The 19,119-nt window shown below is 43.7% G+C and overlaps 1 protein-coding gene across 11 annotated transcripts in view; it reads right to left on the bottom strand.

Moving 5' to 3' along the window:
* ABCG4 (ATP binding cassette subfamily G member 4) overlaps positions 1-17,794 on the bottom strand; it is a 522,357-nt gene extending 504,563 nt beyond the window's left edge. For 8 of the 11 annotated variants that reach the window (XM_056543428.1, XM_056543421.1, XM_056543422.1 and 5 more), the window contains exon 1: positions 17,523-17,794. The gene's annotated coding sequence lies outside the window, so the exon portion shown is untranslated. The remainder of the gene's footprint in view (positions 1-17,522) is intronic. The other 3 variants (XM_056543418.1, XM_056543425.1, XM_056543419.1) reach the window with 2 other exon arrangements.
* Positions 17,795-19,119: the final 1,325 nt, after the last annotated feature.

Raw genomic sequence — 19,119 nt, 5'->3', positions numbered from 1 at the left:
GGCGAGGTCAGACGTAGAAGAAGGTCAGGGCAGGCAGCGAGGTTCGTAGTCAGGGGCAACAGCAGAAGGTCTGTGTACACAGGCTAGGGAACACACTATAATGCTTTCTCAGGGCACAAGGCAACAAGATCCGGCAGGGACAGGAAGGAGAAGTGGGTTTATATAGTGTAGGGAGGTGATTGAACTGATTGGACCAGGCACCAATTAGCGGTGCGCTGGCCCTTTAAATCTTAGAAAGCCAGCATGCGCGCGCCCTAGGGAGAGGGGCCGCCCGCGCTGGGACGAGACAGACACCGGAGGAGGAGGGTGAGTAGAACGGGGCGCGATCCGCGAGCGGGCCTGACCCGCCACGCGGATCGCGTCCCCGCCGGCACGAACACAGCAGCGCTCGCAGTCAGAGACAGAGACCAGAGCGCTGCTGTTAGCAGAACGCTGCGAGCGCTCCGGGGAAGCCGCGGGACCCGGAGCGCTCTGCGCTACAGTATGCCTAGTATGACTCCTTGACACATATGCAGCACATGACAATATGAACGTGGGTCCGGCAAAATTATTAAGATCATATGCACCTCACTAACACTACGAACGTATGCTCAAAACAACCCCCGACCGTGTACACAGACCAACAATAAGGGCGTATGTACGGAACAAACTTTGAGTGCACGCACAGAACAAACTGTATGAACGTATGGCTAGCATGAATTGCATGAGCGAGCAAACTATGAGCAGATGCACCGAACAACTTATCCATGCATATGCCCAGTACCAATTATATGATTGCATGAACCAACTATATGGGCGTATGTACAGAACAAGGCGCATGCACCGAACAAACTATATGAACATGAGGCTGGAATGAATTGCATGAGCGAGCACATGCACTGAACGACTTAAATCAATTACAAGAGCATATCCATAGAACAGACTAAGTGAGTGTATGCACAGGACTTTATGAGCATGTGCACTTGACAACTATATAAGCGTATACACAGAACCAACTATATGCGCGTATACATCGGACTTCCTAAGTGAACGTATGCCAGAAAAAACTATGTGTGCGTCTGCATAGGACTAACTAAGTAAGCGTATGCCGAAAACAACTATACGCGTATGCATAGAACTAAGTGAGCATATACGGAGAACAAACTATGTGTGCAATACACATATTCTATGACCGTATATACAGAACAAGCTATACGGGCATATGGACAAACGAACTATGTGAACATGCAGGGAACAAACTATATGCTGGTAAGTACGGAACACACTATATGAAAACCTAATAATTATGTGAGCGTGTGCACCAATCAAATTATATGCGCGTATGCAAAGAATGAACTATATGGATGTATGCCCGAACCACTGTGCACATATACACCGAATGACGTGTATGCGGGTGTGCACAAACAAACTGTATGCACAGAACAAACTACGAAAGCGAACACCCAGAACAAGTTATCTGAGCTTATGCACCAAACTATATGGCGTCTAACAAACTAGGCGACTGTCCAAACCAACTGGATAAACATATGCACAGGACAAACTATATGAGAGTATGCACTGAAACCATAAGCGTATAGACCGAATGAACTGTGTGCGTATACACAAATAAATATATGAGCGAATGTCCAGAACTAACTGTATGCACGTAAGCCCGGTGCCACTTTATACAGATATGTACAGAATGACTATTTGCATATGTATAGAAACCATGCCGCACAACAGCTATGAGTGACTGTACCAACAAACTAGAAGAACCTATACTCAGGCTAACTATATGCGCACATGCACAACCAAAGTGCATGCGCTTATGGCCAACAACAACCAATAACAAACAATATGCATGCATGTAGTAATTATATGACCACATACCAACGCACAGGACAACACTCCATGCGCTGTGCGAGCATGTGTGCGGCACAAGCGCGTGAACCGCACAAACACTGCAAATGCATGTACAGCACACATGCCACGAGCACACGCACAGCATGGTTCCCACGAGCACATGTACAATACAACCCTGCAAGCGTGCACAGTATAAATCCTACGAGCGTGTGTACAGTACAATGCCTACGAGCGAGTGTGCAGCACAAATCCTACGAGCGCATGTACAGTATAAATCCTACGAGCATGTGTGCAGCATAAATCCTCTAAGCGTGTGTACAGCATAAATCCTACGAGCATGTGTACAGTATAAATCCTACGAGCGTGTACAATATAATTCATACGAGCATGTGTACAGCATAAATCCTACGAGCGAGTGCACAGTATATATCCTACGAGTGTGTATACTGTATAAATCCTACGAGCGAGTGCACAGTATATATCCTACGAGTGTGTATACTGTATAAATCCTACGAGCGTGTACAGTACAAACCCTACGAGCATGTGTACAGCATAAATCCTATGAGCGTGCGTACAGCATAAATCCTACGAGCGTGTGTACAGTACATCTCCCACGAGCGTGTGTGCAGCAAAAACCCTACGAGAGAGTTCACAGCATATATCCTACGAGCGAGTGCACAGTATAATCCTACGAGCGTGTACAGTACAAACCCTACAAGCACGTGTACAGCATAATTCCTATGAGTGTGTACAGTATGAATCCATATGAGCACGTGTACAGATTAAATCCTGCAAGTGTGTGTACAGTATAAACCCTACAAGCGTGTACAAGAGTGTGTACGGTATGAATCCAACGAGCGTGTGTACAGAATAAATCCTACAAGCGCGTGTGCAGTGTAATCCTACAAGGGTGTGTACAGTATGAATCCTACAAGCGTGTACAAGCGTGTGTACAGTATGAATCCAACGAGCGTGTGTACAGAATAAATCCTACAAGCGCGTGTGCAGTGTAATCCTACAAGGGTGTGTACAGTATGAATGCTACAAGCGTGTACAAGCGTGTGTACAGTATGATTCCTACGAGCGTGTGTATAGTATAATTACTAAGAGCGTGTGTACAGTAAAAATCCTACAAGCGTGTGTGAGCGTGTGTACAGTATATATCCTACGAAAAATGCTACAAGCGTGTGTACAGTATGAATCCTACAAGCATGTACAAGGGTGTGTACAGTATGAATCCTACGAGCGAGTGTACAGTATGAATGCTACAAGCGTGTATACAGTATAAATCCTACAAGCGTGTGCAAGCGTGGGTACAGTATAAATCCTACGGCAGCATAAATCCTACAAGCGTGTGCACAGCATAAATCCTACAAGCGTGTGTACAGCATAAATCCTACAAGCGTGTGTACAGCATAAACCCGACACGCGTGTGTACAGCATACATTTTACAAGCGTGTGTACCGTATAAATCCAACAAGCGTAGAACAACTATATGCACAGACCAACTATATGACCATGTATGTGGAATAAATTATAGGAGCCTGTATGTGTAGCAAAATGAAGGGTGTGCTCGGCACAACTATATGACCCTGTACGTGGAAGGAATGTGTGCATGAAATAACTATATGAGCGTACATATAGAGCAAATTTATAGGAATGTGTATATATTTTTTTATTGAACAGAAACCACCTGAAATCATGTGAGTTATCCTACTGATAACGAGTGCCACATGACACTAGACCCATGTGAGCCAGCCTGTCATAGCATAACACCCCTGAAACATAGCAATCATCACAGAGACAAGTATGGATCGGGTACATCTAACCTCCCTTCCACATGGCCCGGAAGACCGCCAGTCCGAGGGCAGCACGCTCACCCAGCCCAGTAACAGGGAGAGTGGGGGGGGTTACCGGTCAGCTGACACCACGCGTCAGCTGATCCATGTCACGTGAAGAACCCGAGGCATCAGACGCAGGAACTGCCGCAGGTTCTTATAGGGAATCCCCGCCCCTCCCACAAATACAGGCTTATAATTAGCCTTCACACATATTTATTACACTGACATGCATGTGTTGCCCAATATTTTCTATTTTCACAAGAGGATAAAGTAGAAAAAGAGCAAAAAAAATGTTAACACAATTTATCCCATGTATGTAAATACCCCATATGTGGACGTAAAGTACTCTGCAGGTGGACTACATTGCTCAGGAGTGAGAGAGTGCCATGTACATTTGAGGCCTAAATTGGTGATTTGCATTGGAACGGCTGACAATTGCAGCAGTTCTGACATAAATGGGGAAAAAAAACACCCACATGTGACCCTATTTTGGAAACTACACCCCTCAAGGAATCTAACAAGGGATGCAGTGAGCATTTACACCCCACAGGTGTCTGACAGATGTTTGGAGCAGTGGTCTGTAAACATAAAAAAAAATATTTTTTTTAATTCACGATCCATTGTTCCAAAAATCTGTCAAATGTCTGTGGGGTGTAAATGCTCACTGCACCCCTTTTTACCTTCCTTGAGGGGTGTAGTTTTTTAAATAGTGTCACATGTGAGTGTGTTTCTTTTAGCATTTATGTCAGAACTGCTGTTCTAGAACCATGGGGGTTTATAAATGCAGCTTGGCCCCCAACATCTATTCCAGCCAAATGTACTCTCCAAAAGCTCAAAGGTGCACCTTCACTTCTCAGCCTTGTCGTATCCCCGCAGAGCATTTTATGTCCACATATGGGGTATTTACGTGCTCGGGAGAAATTGGGTTACACATTTTGGGGTGCTTATTCTCATTTTACCCCTTGTAAACATTAAAAGTTTGGGGCTACACCAACATGTTAGTGTACAAAATTAAAATATTTAATTTTTATGGTCTTCTTTGCCAAAAATTAGTTGGACACTTTATGCTCAATACAAGGATTTAGGTGCACTACTGTGGTAGATGTAAACAATGACATTGGCTAACCCTCAAAAGTGATGTTAAAATTGAGACATTAGCCAGTATATTCTTATATGAAGGACATACCTGAGCCTGCACACCAATGCCAAGGTTTCTCAAGCGCCTTGATCACTATTAAGGCAGCATTAAGGTCCACCTGTGAGGCCGGCAACATATCAGCCAACTTGGGTGGGGCTTATAGTCTGCCTCCCTCCTCCCATTGTATGGGAGGTAACCTGGGAGCAGGCTGTGAGTCAGACCTAATACCGCCATAATTACCCACTGGCCCCTGGTTTTGCTTATCATGCACAGGTAAGTTAGTGTTAGGTCCTGTGTCACTTGAGAAACGTTGGTGTTGGTGTGCGGGCTAAGGTATGTCCTTCATATAAGGATATACTTGCTAATGTCTTAATTTTAACATCAGTTTTGAGGGTTAGCCAATGTCATTGTTTACATCTATCACAGTAGTGCACCTAAATTCTTGTATTGTATTATTATAATTGTTACACATCCACACCTTTTATTTGGTGTAGGATGCCATTGTGGCACTTGTAGTCTGCTGCAGGCATCCTCCATTGTATGCATTTTTATGCTGGGGATTGCCCCTAGCAACAGACCACAAGGGCAGGATCTGCTCCCCCAGCATAAATGCACAACTGCATTTGGGATTGAGCACCTCCTGCCATTTGAGACCACGTCTTTGTTGTCGTTTACACCTTATGCTCGCTGCACTCCTTATAACATTCCTTGAGTAGTGTAGTTTCCATAACAAATGAGTTTTGTTTTTGTTTTTTACTGTCCTGGCATCATGGGGGCTTTGTAAATGCCACAAGGCCCCCAAAATTTATTCCAGGCAAGTTCTCTTTCCAAAAGCCAAATGGTGCTTCTTCCCTTATGAGCCCTGCCGTGTTGCGGCAGAGCACTTAGGGGGAGATTTATCAAAACCTTTGCATAGGAAGAGTGGTGCAGTTGCCCATGGCAACCAGCTTGCTTCTTTAATTAATAAAGAAACCTGTGAAAAATTTAAGAAGCAACCTGATTGGTTGCCATGGGCAACTGTACCACGCTTCCTCTATACAGGTTTTGATAAATCTCGGGAGATATTGGGTTACAAATTTTGTGGGGCTTTTTGGGTGGGTGGGTAGCTAGCTAGATAGGTAGACAGCCAGGTGGGTAGATAGACAGCCAGGAAGGTAGCCATCTCATCTAAGTAGGTTGTTATTCAGCTAGATAGAGAGCAAGTTAAGTAACCAGGTAGGTAGCTAGCTAGCTAGTTAAGAAGACAGACCACCAGGTAGGTATGTGGGTGGGTGCTTAGGTAGGTAGATAGGTAGACAGGCAGGAAGTTAGCTAGGTAGGTAGAAAAACAGGTACAGGTAGCTAGATAGACAGGTAGGTAGGTAGCTAGGTAGGTGGACAGCTAAGTAAGTAGGTTGTTAGGTAGGCAGCCAAGTCGGTAGGTAGGTAGACAGTCAGCTATGCAGGTAGGTAGGGAGCCAGTTAGGTAGATAGGAAGCCAGATGAGTAAGTATGTAGGTAGACAGCCAGGTGGGAAGGTAGGTAGGTAGCCCCCTAGATAGACAGCCTGGAAGGTAGGTAGCCAGGTCTCCACCCCCTTTGTGCCAGATTCAATAAAAAATAATTAAGTCACATACTTACCTTGTCCTGAGCAGTCCAGCCTGAATGTGTCCTCCCTCTTCTGCTTGGCTGCATCCTCTTTCCTCTGCACTGCAGGCACCAATTAATGACGTCAGGGCAGAGTTCATGGCCTGCTTGATTGACAGGCAGCTTTCAACTTTAAGTGCACAGGTGCATACAGTTGAAAGCGGTGCTTGCTCGCCTGTAGGTCCAGGACAGGTGTCCTCTGTTCCGCATTAGCGAACAAGTGAGGGTAGAAGATAAAAAATAATAATCATTTATTTTCAAAGACTCCGTGGGCCTATTTTAATGTAGGGGCTTGGAGCTGCAGCTCCATCAGCCCCTATGTTATTCAGGCCCTGGCTACATCCTCTTTGGCACTGACCAACTGATCTCTGGGAGAAAAGACACCCTGTGGATGAGCCTTTTTCACTCTTCTGACTGTTAGAACATATGTTGCTTTACTTAAGGCTGAGGCATACCTTTCTTGTCCCAAAAAAAAAACCTCTACATTGAAAAAGTAACTCTGCCCCAAAAAGAAAAAAAAAACATTAGGCTGGTATATTTTTTTTAAGTATATAGCCTGGATACAATGTAGTCTCCAATTCAGGGACTAACCAGGCTATGCCTCCTTAACTTCTAAAGTCTGACAGCATAGTGCTCACACAAGGTGTAATGGTAGTAGACCTATAGAGTAAAGGGTGCACACAGATCTGAACCAAGGACCTCTCTAGCTACAGTAAAATACTAAGTTATACCCCAGCATAAACGAACAGCTCTATGATACAACTACAAATCTCAGCGTATCAGCCTAACTACCACTAATGCAAACTGCAATCTAAAAATACACCACATAACAACAAGAAGCATCTCTGCCAGGAAAAAAAGGTTAAGGCTAGGTTTACATTACAGAATTTCTAAGCTAACAAATTATGCTCAAAAATTCTGGTGCAGCAGCTTACCATTGTTTACAATGGTGTTCTGCTGCACCTTGTATTTCTGCTGAGGACAATTTTGCTGTGAACATTTAAAAAGTCATGATCTTGTTCAATTTTATAATCCTCCCAGTTCACTGCCCCCATCACGGTAACCCCCCCCCCCCCCCCAACCTTTATTTTTTATAATCTTTTTGTTTTCTACCTTGATAATACTCTGTATTTTCTGCTTAGTCAGATTCACAGACTGGGAAGGGTGTGACATCATCTGAAGCCATACAAAGGGGAGAACTTCCTCCCTCATTCTGCTACACACAGCCCAGAGCAGTCCAGTGTGAGGTGAGCTATGATTAGCTAAGGCTGCACACACATGCACACATACACACACACACACACACACACCTCTCAGCACTCCAGAAAGTATTTCCTGATTTTGGACTTCTGTCAGGCCAGCAGGAGTCCTAAGTCTGTGCATGAGATGCAGGGAAAAGTGCTCTGGACAAGTAGGGAGACATCTAGTGGCAGCTTTTTTAAACACAAATAAAACAGAGAAAACGTAATTTTTTTTTTTAAAGAAATTTTTTTGGTTTACCATAAGAAGTGTAATAGCAAAAATTAGTTTTCATTTAAATTCTAGACTCGTCTGAAAAAACAATCAAGTTCATTCTTTGGGAAGAATCAGTTTTGCTATTAATTGCCATCAATGAAATCATTGGTACTCTCCCGCGGCAGACTCTCTGTGCGGAATTCCAATGCAGAATTCTGCACGGAAATTCTGACCTGTGAACATAGCCTCTGAGACAAAAAGGGAAAGTGAATAAAGTAACCCTTTCCAAGATACTACCCGTCCCACCGCAGAACAGAAATAACACAGCTAGGTTATGAGTCGTAAATGTTCTATAGGCTGTGGAATTAAGGAGCACCTGTCATGATCTTGTTAAATTTTATAATCCTCACAGTTTACTGCCCCTGAGGAGGAAGTGGAGGAGCAGTCAGAGGTTGTCGGAGAGGCTGAAGTGAGGGTGGAGAGGATTTTCTTCAGAGTCAGGTACCTTTACTGGGCCTAGATAGTAGTAAGTCATAGTGGTGGGAGATATTCAAGAAGCAGGTTGTGGGGTTCTTCCGCCAGCTCTCGAGCCTCAGGTCCCTGAACAGGTATCGCCTGTATCAGAGTCTGAGGAGGAAAATCGAACTTCTTGTCTCGACTGGAGGTAGCCGAGAGGATATCTCCAGAGTGAAATCCTTGCTGATGAGGTGTCAGTACGATAGGCACACATCTTTGGTTTTTGAGAGGGATTAAGGGAGGTACCGCTCGCCCGACCCTTACAGAAACAGCAAGATGTCAGTGAGTAGTAAAGTCATTTCAGGACTGATTGATCTCTGAATCGGTCCAGATCAGGGATCTTGGAGGTCGTCAGATCCTTCTACTCGCACCTATTAGGATGGAAGGATCTGGATAGGGATGTGATGTCGTGTTTCCTGGCTGAAGCCATTCCTGAGCCAGGGGTAGACCCCTCTCTTGGCCTTTTGGCAGAACAGATCAGGGAAGAGGAAGTGACACTGGAGATCGCGGGACTTGCCCCTAAGAAGTCGCCAGTTCCGGATGGCTTAAAATCCGAGGGGTACAAGACCTTAAGGAGTTTTTAGCTCCCCTCTTGACTGAGGTATTCAATAAGTGTCTCTCCTCTGGCACTCTGCCAAACTCAATGAGGAGGTCAGCCCTGATTTTTCTCTCAAAAGGGTAAAGATCCCAGTCGTATTGAAAATTGGAGGCCCATAGTTCTTCTCAATACGGACAGGAAGCTTCTGGCTAAGATGCTGTTTAATCGGATGGTGAAGTTTGTGCCCCGGCTCCTTTCAGGTGCCCAGCACTGCACTGTTCCAGGCCAAAGCACCTTAAGTGCTGTCCTTAGTGTCAGGAAGGAGGAGTAGTGCAGGTCTCTGGATGGGGTACTTGCTGTCCTTGGATCAGGCCAAATAATTTGATCGGGTGAACCACGAGTACCTCTGGTCCGTCCTCCTGAAATATAGCTTACCGAGTACTTTTGTTAATTGGCTTAAGATATGTAGGTATGCAGGGGCAGAGAGTTTCCCACTGGTGAATGGGTGCTCTGGCCACTCTTTTGAGGTGGGGTCCGGAGTCCGTCAGGGTTGTCCTTTGAGCCCGCTTTTATATGTGTTCGCGATCGATCCCTTCCTTAGGAGGGTGAGTCACGGACCATTGGCGGGAGTTGGGATGAGTCTAGCGGAGCCGGATGGCGCACGCTGACGATGTCACTATTTTCGTCTCCTCAAGAGAGGAGGTCGATGTGGTGATGTCAGAGGTGGACCGCTACTCGGAGGCATCCGGATCTAAGATCAACAGGGATAAGTGTGAGAGTCTCTGGCTGGGAGGGGGGATCCCATGTTTGATCTCCCGGACACCCTTTTGGGGCATGACATTCGGCCAGGATGATTATCCCATCAAAAACTGGGATGGTAAGCTCCAGGATGCCACTCAGAGGGTGAACCAGTGGAAGGGTTGGTCTTTGACCCTCAGGGAAAGGGTACACCTGATCAAATCATACCTGCTCCAATTATTTATCTATCTGGGCAGTGTATGTATCTTGCCAGAGGCCTACTACACTAGGATCTACAGCCTGTTTTTCCAACTGTTAGGGTGAACAGGATGAACCTAGTCAAGAGGGAGGTTACGTACCGCACGAGGAGACTAGGGTTTTGTTTCATTGTCCCTTTTAATATATGGGTTTACAACAGGGTGGGTGCTTCCATCGACTGGAGTCAACTTGCCGGCCTTACCTATCCGGCGTGGGCTTATGGGGCATTCAGGACCCTGGGTGGCCGAGACCAGGGCACTTTATTCTTAGTTAGTTTAGTTGTTAGGTACTACACATGGAATGCACAGTGTTTAGTGTCGACCCAACAGAAAATCCTCTCTGAGGTGGAGGTCTGTAGGAATATCACCGGTGACCTTGGGAAGATCAGGTCTTTGGAGTATGGTACCAGTAGGGCCTCTCTCCTATGGAGATGGGTTTTCTTTTGATGTGCTCTAGGTATTATGCCTTTTGGGCCGAGTACCCTTATTTTGGTTAGGGGCAGCGATATAGGGATAGGGAAAGTGTAGGATTAGTTTAATGAAAGGATAGAGTGAGAGGTAGGGTAGAGTTAGGGAGAGAGTTCAAATTTAATTTATATCAGGATTGCCATCCTTCGATCCTGGTGGTGGGCTTATGCATGGACACCCTAGCTTTTTGTTTTGTTTTTAGAAGGTGAATGTTGATAAGGGGCTTACAGGCACTGAACTTGGCCTATAAAGGTTTGTATTGTTTGTATAATTTTTATGTGATTCGTTATGTTGTTCTGTATAGGTAGGTGATGGGGTTTTAGTTAGGTTGGATGGGGGATTTGGGTGGAGCAAGAAAGGACTCATGTGTTGACATCATGTTCTTTTTGGGTGGCCTGGAATGGATCAGTTATAGGATAAGACGGTACTGTTTGGACTCTGACCCTCGCGTCCAGGTGGGGTGGTCACATTGTATGTGTGCTTAGTCACGCTGGAGGGAACTGGGAGCAGGCTGCATGTCGACCTAGTGCTGCTGTAATTGCCCACTGGCCCCTGGTTTTTGCTTTTTACGCACAGGTAGGTTAGAGTTAGGTCCCGTGCCATCTGAGAAACCTTGGCGTTGGTGTGCGGGCTCTGGTGTGTCCTTAATATAAGGATACACTGGCGAATGTCTCAATTTTAACCTCAGTGTTGAGGGATTAGCCAATGTCATTGTATACATCTACCACAGTAGTGCACCCAAATTTCTGTATTGTATTATTCTAATTGTTACACATCCACACCGTTTATCTGGTGTAGGATTCTATTGTGGCACTTGTAGTCCGCTGCAGGCATCCTCCATTGTATGCATTTTTATGCTGGGGATCGCCCCTAGCAATGGACTACAAGGGCAGGATCTGCTCCCCCAGTATATATGCACAACTGCATTTGGGGTTGAGCACCTCCAGCCATTTGAGACCACGTTTTTTGTTGTTGTTTAAAAATTTATACTTGGAGGTGTGTAAACTCCATATGTTAATGCGCCTTGAACATTTTCCAGGCAGCATTAGGGTTGCACCTGTGAGGCCATGCACCTATATCAGCCAACTTGGGTGTGGCTTGTAGCCCCTCTCCCCCCTTCCATTGTATGTGTGCGTAGTCACGCTGGAGGGAACTGGGAGCAGGCTGCATGTCGACCTAGTGCTGCTGTAATTGCCCACTGGCCCCTGGTTTTTGCTTTTTACGCACAGGTAGATTAGCGTTAGGTCCCGTGCCATCTGAGAAACCTTGGCGTTGGTGTGCGGGCTCTGGTGTGTCCTTAATATAAGGATACACTGGCGAATGTCTCAATTTTAACATCAGTGTTGAGGGATTAGCCAATGTCATTGTATACATCTATCACAGTAGTGCACCCAAATTTCTGTATAGTAGGTGATGGGTATAGTTAGAATTAATTTAGTGTATTAGGTTATTGTCACTAATTATTTTATTGTGTGTATGTATATTGTATATACTAGCTTAATACCCGGCATTGCCCGGTTTTTCCTTCCTAATCCTTGTTGGGGAGGAAAATAAACAAAGGAGAAAGCTTTTGACTTCATATCCCGTCCTCATATATTGTTGTCATATCCCAACCCCATATCCCGTCCTCATATCCCGACCTCATATCCAGTCCTCATATCTCGACCTCCTATCCCGTCCTCCTATCCCGTCCTCCTATCACGACCTCCTATCACGACCTCCTATCCCGTCCTCCTATCCCGTCCTCCTATCTCGACCTCCTATCTCGACCTCCTATCTCGACCTCCTTTCCCGACCTCCTATCCCGTCCTCCTATCCAGTCCATCTATCCCAACCTCCTATCTCGACCTCCTAGCCCGTCCTCCTATCCCGTCCTCCTATCCCATCCTCATATGCTGTCCTCCTATGCCGTCCTATCTCGGCCTCCTATCCTGACCTCCTATCCCGACCTCCTATCCTGGTCCTCCTATCCCGTCCTTCTATCCCGACCTCCTATCCCGTCCTCATATTCTGACCTCCTATCCCGACCCATAATATGTGTATCAGGTATTGAAATATTTCCAGCCGCACGGAAGTTATGTGGGAACATACATTTCCCATTGATTTGCATGGGACTGACACTCACAAATGGGGGTAGTTAAGGGTAAAATTAACTATCCTATATTTTAAGTGGACGTATAAGTAACGTGACCAAGTATTATCGAAATATCTCCAGCCATTTGGAAGTTATGCAGTAACATATATTTCCCATTGACTTATATGGGACTGTAAACATAAACCCCGCCCCTGGCAAATGGGGGTGAGTAAGGGTTAAACCACCTATCCTATGTTTGTTGTTGACATAAGCAACATGTGTGCCAAGTTTCATGTTAACATCTTTAGCCGTTTGGACGTGATGCTGGAACATACACACACACACACACACACATACACACGTTGAGTTTTATATATATATATAGATTGTGTGCAAATTGTATATATTGTATATATAATCTTAATGGGGGTATAGTTATATATGTAAAACACTTTGTCAGTTGGACCAGTTTAAGCTGGTATCGAGAGAAGGGAAAGTGGATGGAGGAAAATAAATTGTAAATAACATCTGTCCAAGTCGAGATTTATTTCTGTCATAGTGAAGTAAGCTATATTTCTATTATTTATGCTAGGGGGAAAAAAAGCTAGCTAGGTAAGTTGTGTGTTTGGGGGGTAGTGTGGTTCATATATTAAAACATTAGGGAAAGGAGAGGGGAAAAAAAAGAGAGAAAGATTTTATTTTTTTGTATAGTTTAGTATATGTGTGTTGGTGTGTAGCTAGGTAAGTTGTTTGTTTATGGGGAAAATGTGCTCTGGACAAGTAGGGAGAGATTAGTGGTAGCTTTTTTTAAACACAAATAAAACATAGAAAACTTCATTTGTTTTAAAACAAAGTACATTAGAAAGATTTTTTATTTACCATAAGGAGTGTAATAGTAAAAATTAGTTTTAATGAGAGTGACCATTTAACCTCTTAAGGACGCAGGGCCTACATGTAGGCCCTGCGCCCGGCCCCGATCTATAACCGGGGTTTAAACGTTATAGGGGCTAATGAAAGCAGTTGTGCCGATCGTTGTGCCGTGCACTATTAACGCGATGCTGCGTGTTAGGAATCAATGTAATGCATGTTATAGCCCCTAGAGGGGGCTATAACTTAGCAAAAAAATTGTGGGGAAAAAAAAGTTACTAATGATGAATTAACCCCTTCAGTAATAAAAGTAACAATCACCTCCTTTTCCCATTTAAAATAAAACACTGTGTAAATAAAAATTTAAATAAACATATGTGGTATTGCCGCATGCGGAAATGTCCAAACTATAAAAATATATTGTTAATTAAACCGCATGGTCAATGGCGTACACACAAAAAAATTGTACCGATAAAAACTTCAGATCACGTCGCAAAAAATGAGCCTTCATACCGGCCCATACGCAGAAAAATAAAAAAGTTATAGGGGTCAGAAGATGACAATTTTAAACATATTAATTTTCTAGTTATGATTTTTTTCTGGAGGTAAAACAAAATCAAACCTATATAAGTAGGGTATCATTTTAACCGTATGGACCTACAGAATAAAGATAAGGTGAAATTGAAAGAGTTATGATTTTTGAATGTAAGGAGGAAAAAACGAAAGTGCAAAAATGGAAAAACCCTACCATCTATCCCATCATTGAAGAAAAATTGAATCTTTGCCATTGATGCTGCTGCTGCTGCAGGACATGATGAAATTTATTGTGTTTACTAATCACAGTTAATAACCAACTACAGAACTGCCTTCATTCTCCATTTTGGAAATATTCTCATTATCTGTGCATGAGAAAGTGGATATCCTACACTTTGCGAAAAGGCAGCTTAAACAGTAAATAGCTTTTACAATTTTACAGTGGCTAACATATATGTGTTTTAAACTGACCATAGATATAAGATAAATACAAGATGAAAAGCTTATTTCTACTGTTTTCCAGTGACTTTCACCTATTCATTGGCCAGAGTCTTTGATGCAAACAACCAAAAACAAGCACAAAATCTCTTAAAGGCCATCTGTGGCCGAAAACACCTTATCCCCTATCCGCAGCATTCGGACCCACAGCGATCTCCTGCACAGGCCACGGCTCTGCTGCAGCTCTCCCGTGCAGGAGGCGTGCCGGCCGCAGCATGATGCTGCGGCCAACATGCCTCCTCCGTGTAGTTCTATATCCCATAGAACTGTATAGGGAGGGGGTGTAACCGTCTAATGTGGGGGCCCTGTTCAGCAGATCACAGGGGGTCCCAGCAGTTGGACCCACCGCGATCAAACACTTATTTCCTATCCTGTGGATAACGTTGCAGTTGTCCTTTAACATTTTAACGTCTTTGCTGGCGATGTTATACTCTGTATGAAAATATCTATAGTGGTAAGAAGTAAACTGGTCTGCAAACATCAGTGATGTTTTACATAGATCATTTACTGTGCTACTTCCTGTTCTAGCATTATAGTAATTACTGTATATGTGATTCATCTGTGGCTCATGTTTTTAAAAGAATCAGCTGAATCCAGCATCCTCTAGGCAAACAACTTTTCTTTAAAGGGTTACTCCGGCGCTAAGACATCTTATCCCCTATCCAAAGGATAGGGTATAAGATGCCTGATCGTGGGGGTCCCGCCGCTGGGGACCCCCGTGATCTTCCACGCCGCACCCCGTTAGAATCAGCCCCCTCCCATAGGCTTGCATGGAGGGGGCGGAGTGTGATGTCACAAGGGGGCGGAGCCGTGACATCACTATGCTCCATCCCCGTGATCGCCAGTAATCAGACCCGGAGCGAACATGCTCCGGGGGCTGATTCTAACGGGGTGCGGCGTGGAAGATCACGGGGGTCCCCAGCAGTAGGACCCCCACGATCAGGCATCTTATCCCCTATACCCTAAGATGTCTTAGCGTCGGAGTACCCCTTTAATGTCTATGTCCAGTTCTCACATTATTTGCCTTTAAATTTATCTAAGGGAACGTTTACACATGCATATTTTCTGCTCAGATTTGCTGTTTTAGCTGCCTATTAACCCCTTAAGGACTCAGCCCATTTGGACCTTAAGGACTCTTTTATTTTTACGTTTTCGTTTTTTCCTCCTCGCCTTCAAAAAATCTTAACTCTTTTATATTTTCATCCACAGACTAGTATGAGGGCTTGTTTTTTGCGCGACCAGTTGTCCGTTGTAATGCCATCACTCACTTTACCATAAAATGTATGGCACAACCAAAAAAATACTATTTGTATGGGGAAATTAAAAAGAAAACCGCAATTTTGCTAATTTTGGAAGGTTTCGTTTTCACGCCATACAATTTACAGTAAAAATTACGTGTTCTTTATTCTTTGCGTCAATACGATTAAAATGATACCCATAATTACATACTCTTCTATTACTGTTGCGCTTAAAAAAGATCGCAAACTGTTTAACCAAATTAATACATTTAAAATCCCCCTATTCTGAAGACCTATAACTTTTTCATTTTTCCGTATAAGCGGCCGTATGAGGGCTCAATTTTTGCGCCGTGATCGGTCCTTTTTATTGATACAATATTTGCTTATATAAAACTTTTAATACTTTTTTTTATAAAAAATTTTTTGAATAAAATGTTATAAAAAAAGCAGCTATTTTGGACTTTTTTTTTAAGTTCACGCCGTTCACTGTACGGTATCATTAACATTTTATTTTAATAGTTGGGATATTTACGCATACCAAATATGTATATAAAATATTTTTTTACACTTTTTGGGGGTGAAATATGGAAAATGGGACAATTTACATTTTTATTGGGGGAGGGGGTTTTTCAATTTTTTTTTATTTTTATTATTTTTTTTTACACTTTATTAGTCCCCATAGGGGACTATTTATAGCAATCATTTGATTGCTAATGCTGTTCAGTGCTATGCATAGGACATAGCACTGATCAGTATTATCGGTCATCTTCTGCTCTGGTCTGTTCGATTGCAGACCAGAGCAGAAGACCCATGGAAGGCAGTGGAGGCAGGTCAGGGGACCTCCGGCTGCCATGCCGGATGATCGGATCGCTGCAGCAGCGCTGCGGGCGATCCGATCATCCATTCAAAGTACCGCGATGCTGCAGATGCCGTGATCTGTATTGATCATGGTATCTAAGGGGTTAATGGCAGACATCCGCGTGATCGCGGATGTCCTCCATTACGGGCGGGTCCCTGGCTGCTATCAGCAGCCAGGACCTGCTGCTCATGACACGAGCATCGCTCTAATGCTTGTGGTTATGCATAGGACTTAAATGCACATCCTGGTGCGTTCAGTACCAGCTCGCCAGGACGTACATTTATGTCCTGCGTCATTAAGGCGTTAAAGTCAATGGGCAGCGAAATCTGAAGCAGATCTGCAGCAGAAAATATGCATGTGTGAACGCATCCTTAGATATACTACAAAAAATATATTGATTTTACCAGGAGAAAGCTTGCAGTGTCACATATATATTACAATATAAAGCATACGTAAAACAAATATACATAAAAAATTTGTAAATATCCAAAGAAAAACAAATAATTATATATAAAAGCTGAATCAGTATTTTCAGTGTAAACACATGGAACCAGGTTTTGTGAACACCTGCAGTTGTTGAGTAGTAAATTATTATGTCACCCTAATCACTAGGTTTTTATCATGATGTGTCTCAACACATTTCATATAAATTAATTTTCCATGTCCTTTAGTGAACACAGTTACCTATATTGCATTTTTTCTATATTCCTTACAGATCAGTTTGTCTGCATTTATTTTCAGCAGCTCTTCATCTCCAGCATTTGATTCTTAGCTTCTAAGTGCACACCTCCCTCAGGTCCCACCCATGTTACATGTTCCGAATGGCAGTAATAAAAAGCACCAAATTCCTTTTCTATTCAGGCCATGTTTCTCTAGCATCACTTCACCTAAGACCCTTCACTCTTAATGGATTGCAATCCCCTCTCCCCTCCTCTATTAACGACAGCAGCAGCAGCAGCCCTGACAAGGTCCCACTATGCAAATCACAAACACGCACAGACAAAACGATTGATATCAATAAAAAGGGCCTCACCTTCAGATTTGGGAAGAGGTCAGCGAATCCCCTGTATCTTTCTCCTCCAGCTGCAATTAGAGTTAGCACCCACCCTGTGGGAATTAGGAGGAAGGGAAGAATGAAGATACAAAATAGCAAGGAGAAAGCAGCTTGAAGTCATAACCTTGCATAACCATTTGCCCACCCATATTTATTAAAGGAAAATACATAGGTGTCCCACTCCTTGTTTTTGCTGATGCTGATCTTCAGACCTCAGACATGCTCTGTAGGTTGGTTTTGATGCAGATCCATCATCTGGCAGGCAGCATAGAGGCTGGGCTTCTACACAACCCTTCTTAAAGATACAGTACAGCTGTACAAGCAAGCACCATGCTTGCTAAGTGTTTGTACTAGTGCTGAATGAATATATTGAATGTGGCTAAACATTTAATTATTTTTATTTTTTTACAACGTATCTAAAGTATGTAGCCTAAACTGTACTACAGAATAGCTTTGTTTGTCCAAAAATTTTGAACTCTTATAACTACTAAAGTGAAAGCGTAGTTATTTTGACCATTATCAGCCATGTGATTATTTGCCAATTTTGTAGGTGTTATTTTTGCTAGAGATGAGCGAACTTTTCAAAAATTCGATTCGGCCGATTCGGCGAATTTTCCCGAAAAGTTTGTTTCGATCCGAATTTATTCGCGGTGAATCGATGTTAAAAAAGGCTATTTCTAGCTTACATACAGCCTCTATAGGGGTATAGAACACTTTGCTGTGTCCTAAAACTCATATGGAGTGTGCTGGGGTAGTGAAATAATACTGTTATTCAGAATAGCATGCAGATTACTGGCATCGCTCTTAGAATCACTGCTGCACAGCATCACAATGACAGAGCCTGGTGGTGGCATCAGTGTCAGGAGACCATATAGTGACTGAATGACATAGCGTGGACATAGCGTGGTAAGAGGAGACCATTTAGTGGCTGAATGACATAGCGTGGACATGTTGGCAGCAAGAGGAGACCATTTAGTGGCTGAATGGCACAGCGTGGAGTTGGCTGATGCACTAGTACACTACACACCAGGGCTTCACAATCCACCCCAAAAAAACAACACAATATATGACATTTTTGACAAAGATTTCTCAGTGGTAGCACCCGCTATCCAAAGATGTGAAATTCCCAGGCCCCACCTCTGCGGCATCAGTAACCCATATATTGTCTGTAGGACACAGCCTGGAGTTGGCTAATGCACCAGTACACACCAGGGCTTCACAATCCCCCCTCCAAAATCAACATAATGAGAAATTTTTGTCAAAGATTTCTCAGTGGTAGCACCCGCTATCCAAAAATTTGAAATTTCCAGAACCAGGTCCCACCCCTGTGGCATCAGTAACCCATATATTGCCTGCATGACACAGCCTGGAGTTGGCTGATGCAAGAGTACACACCAGGGCTTCACAATCCCCCCCACCCCCCCAAAAAAAAAAAACAACAACACAATATATGACATTTTTGTCAAATATTTCTAATTGGCAGCACCCGCTATCCAAAAATTTGAAATTTCCAGAACCAGGCCCCCCCCCTGCGGCATCAATAACCCATATATTGCCTGCATGACACAGCCTGGAG

Source organism: Hyla sarda, chromosome 10, assembly GCF_029499605.1.
Source record: "Hyla sarda isolate aHylSar1 chromosome 10, aHylSar1.hap1, whole genome shotgun sequence".
Taxonomy (NCBI): domain Eukaryota; kingdom Metazoa; phylum Chordata; class Amphibia; order Anura; family Hylidae; genus Hyla; species Hyla sarda.
The sequence above is the reverse complement of the archived record's forward strand: the minus strand, read 5'-3'. Positions and strand labels throughout refer to the sequence as shown.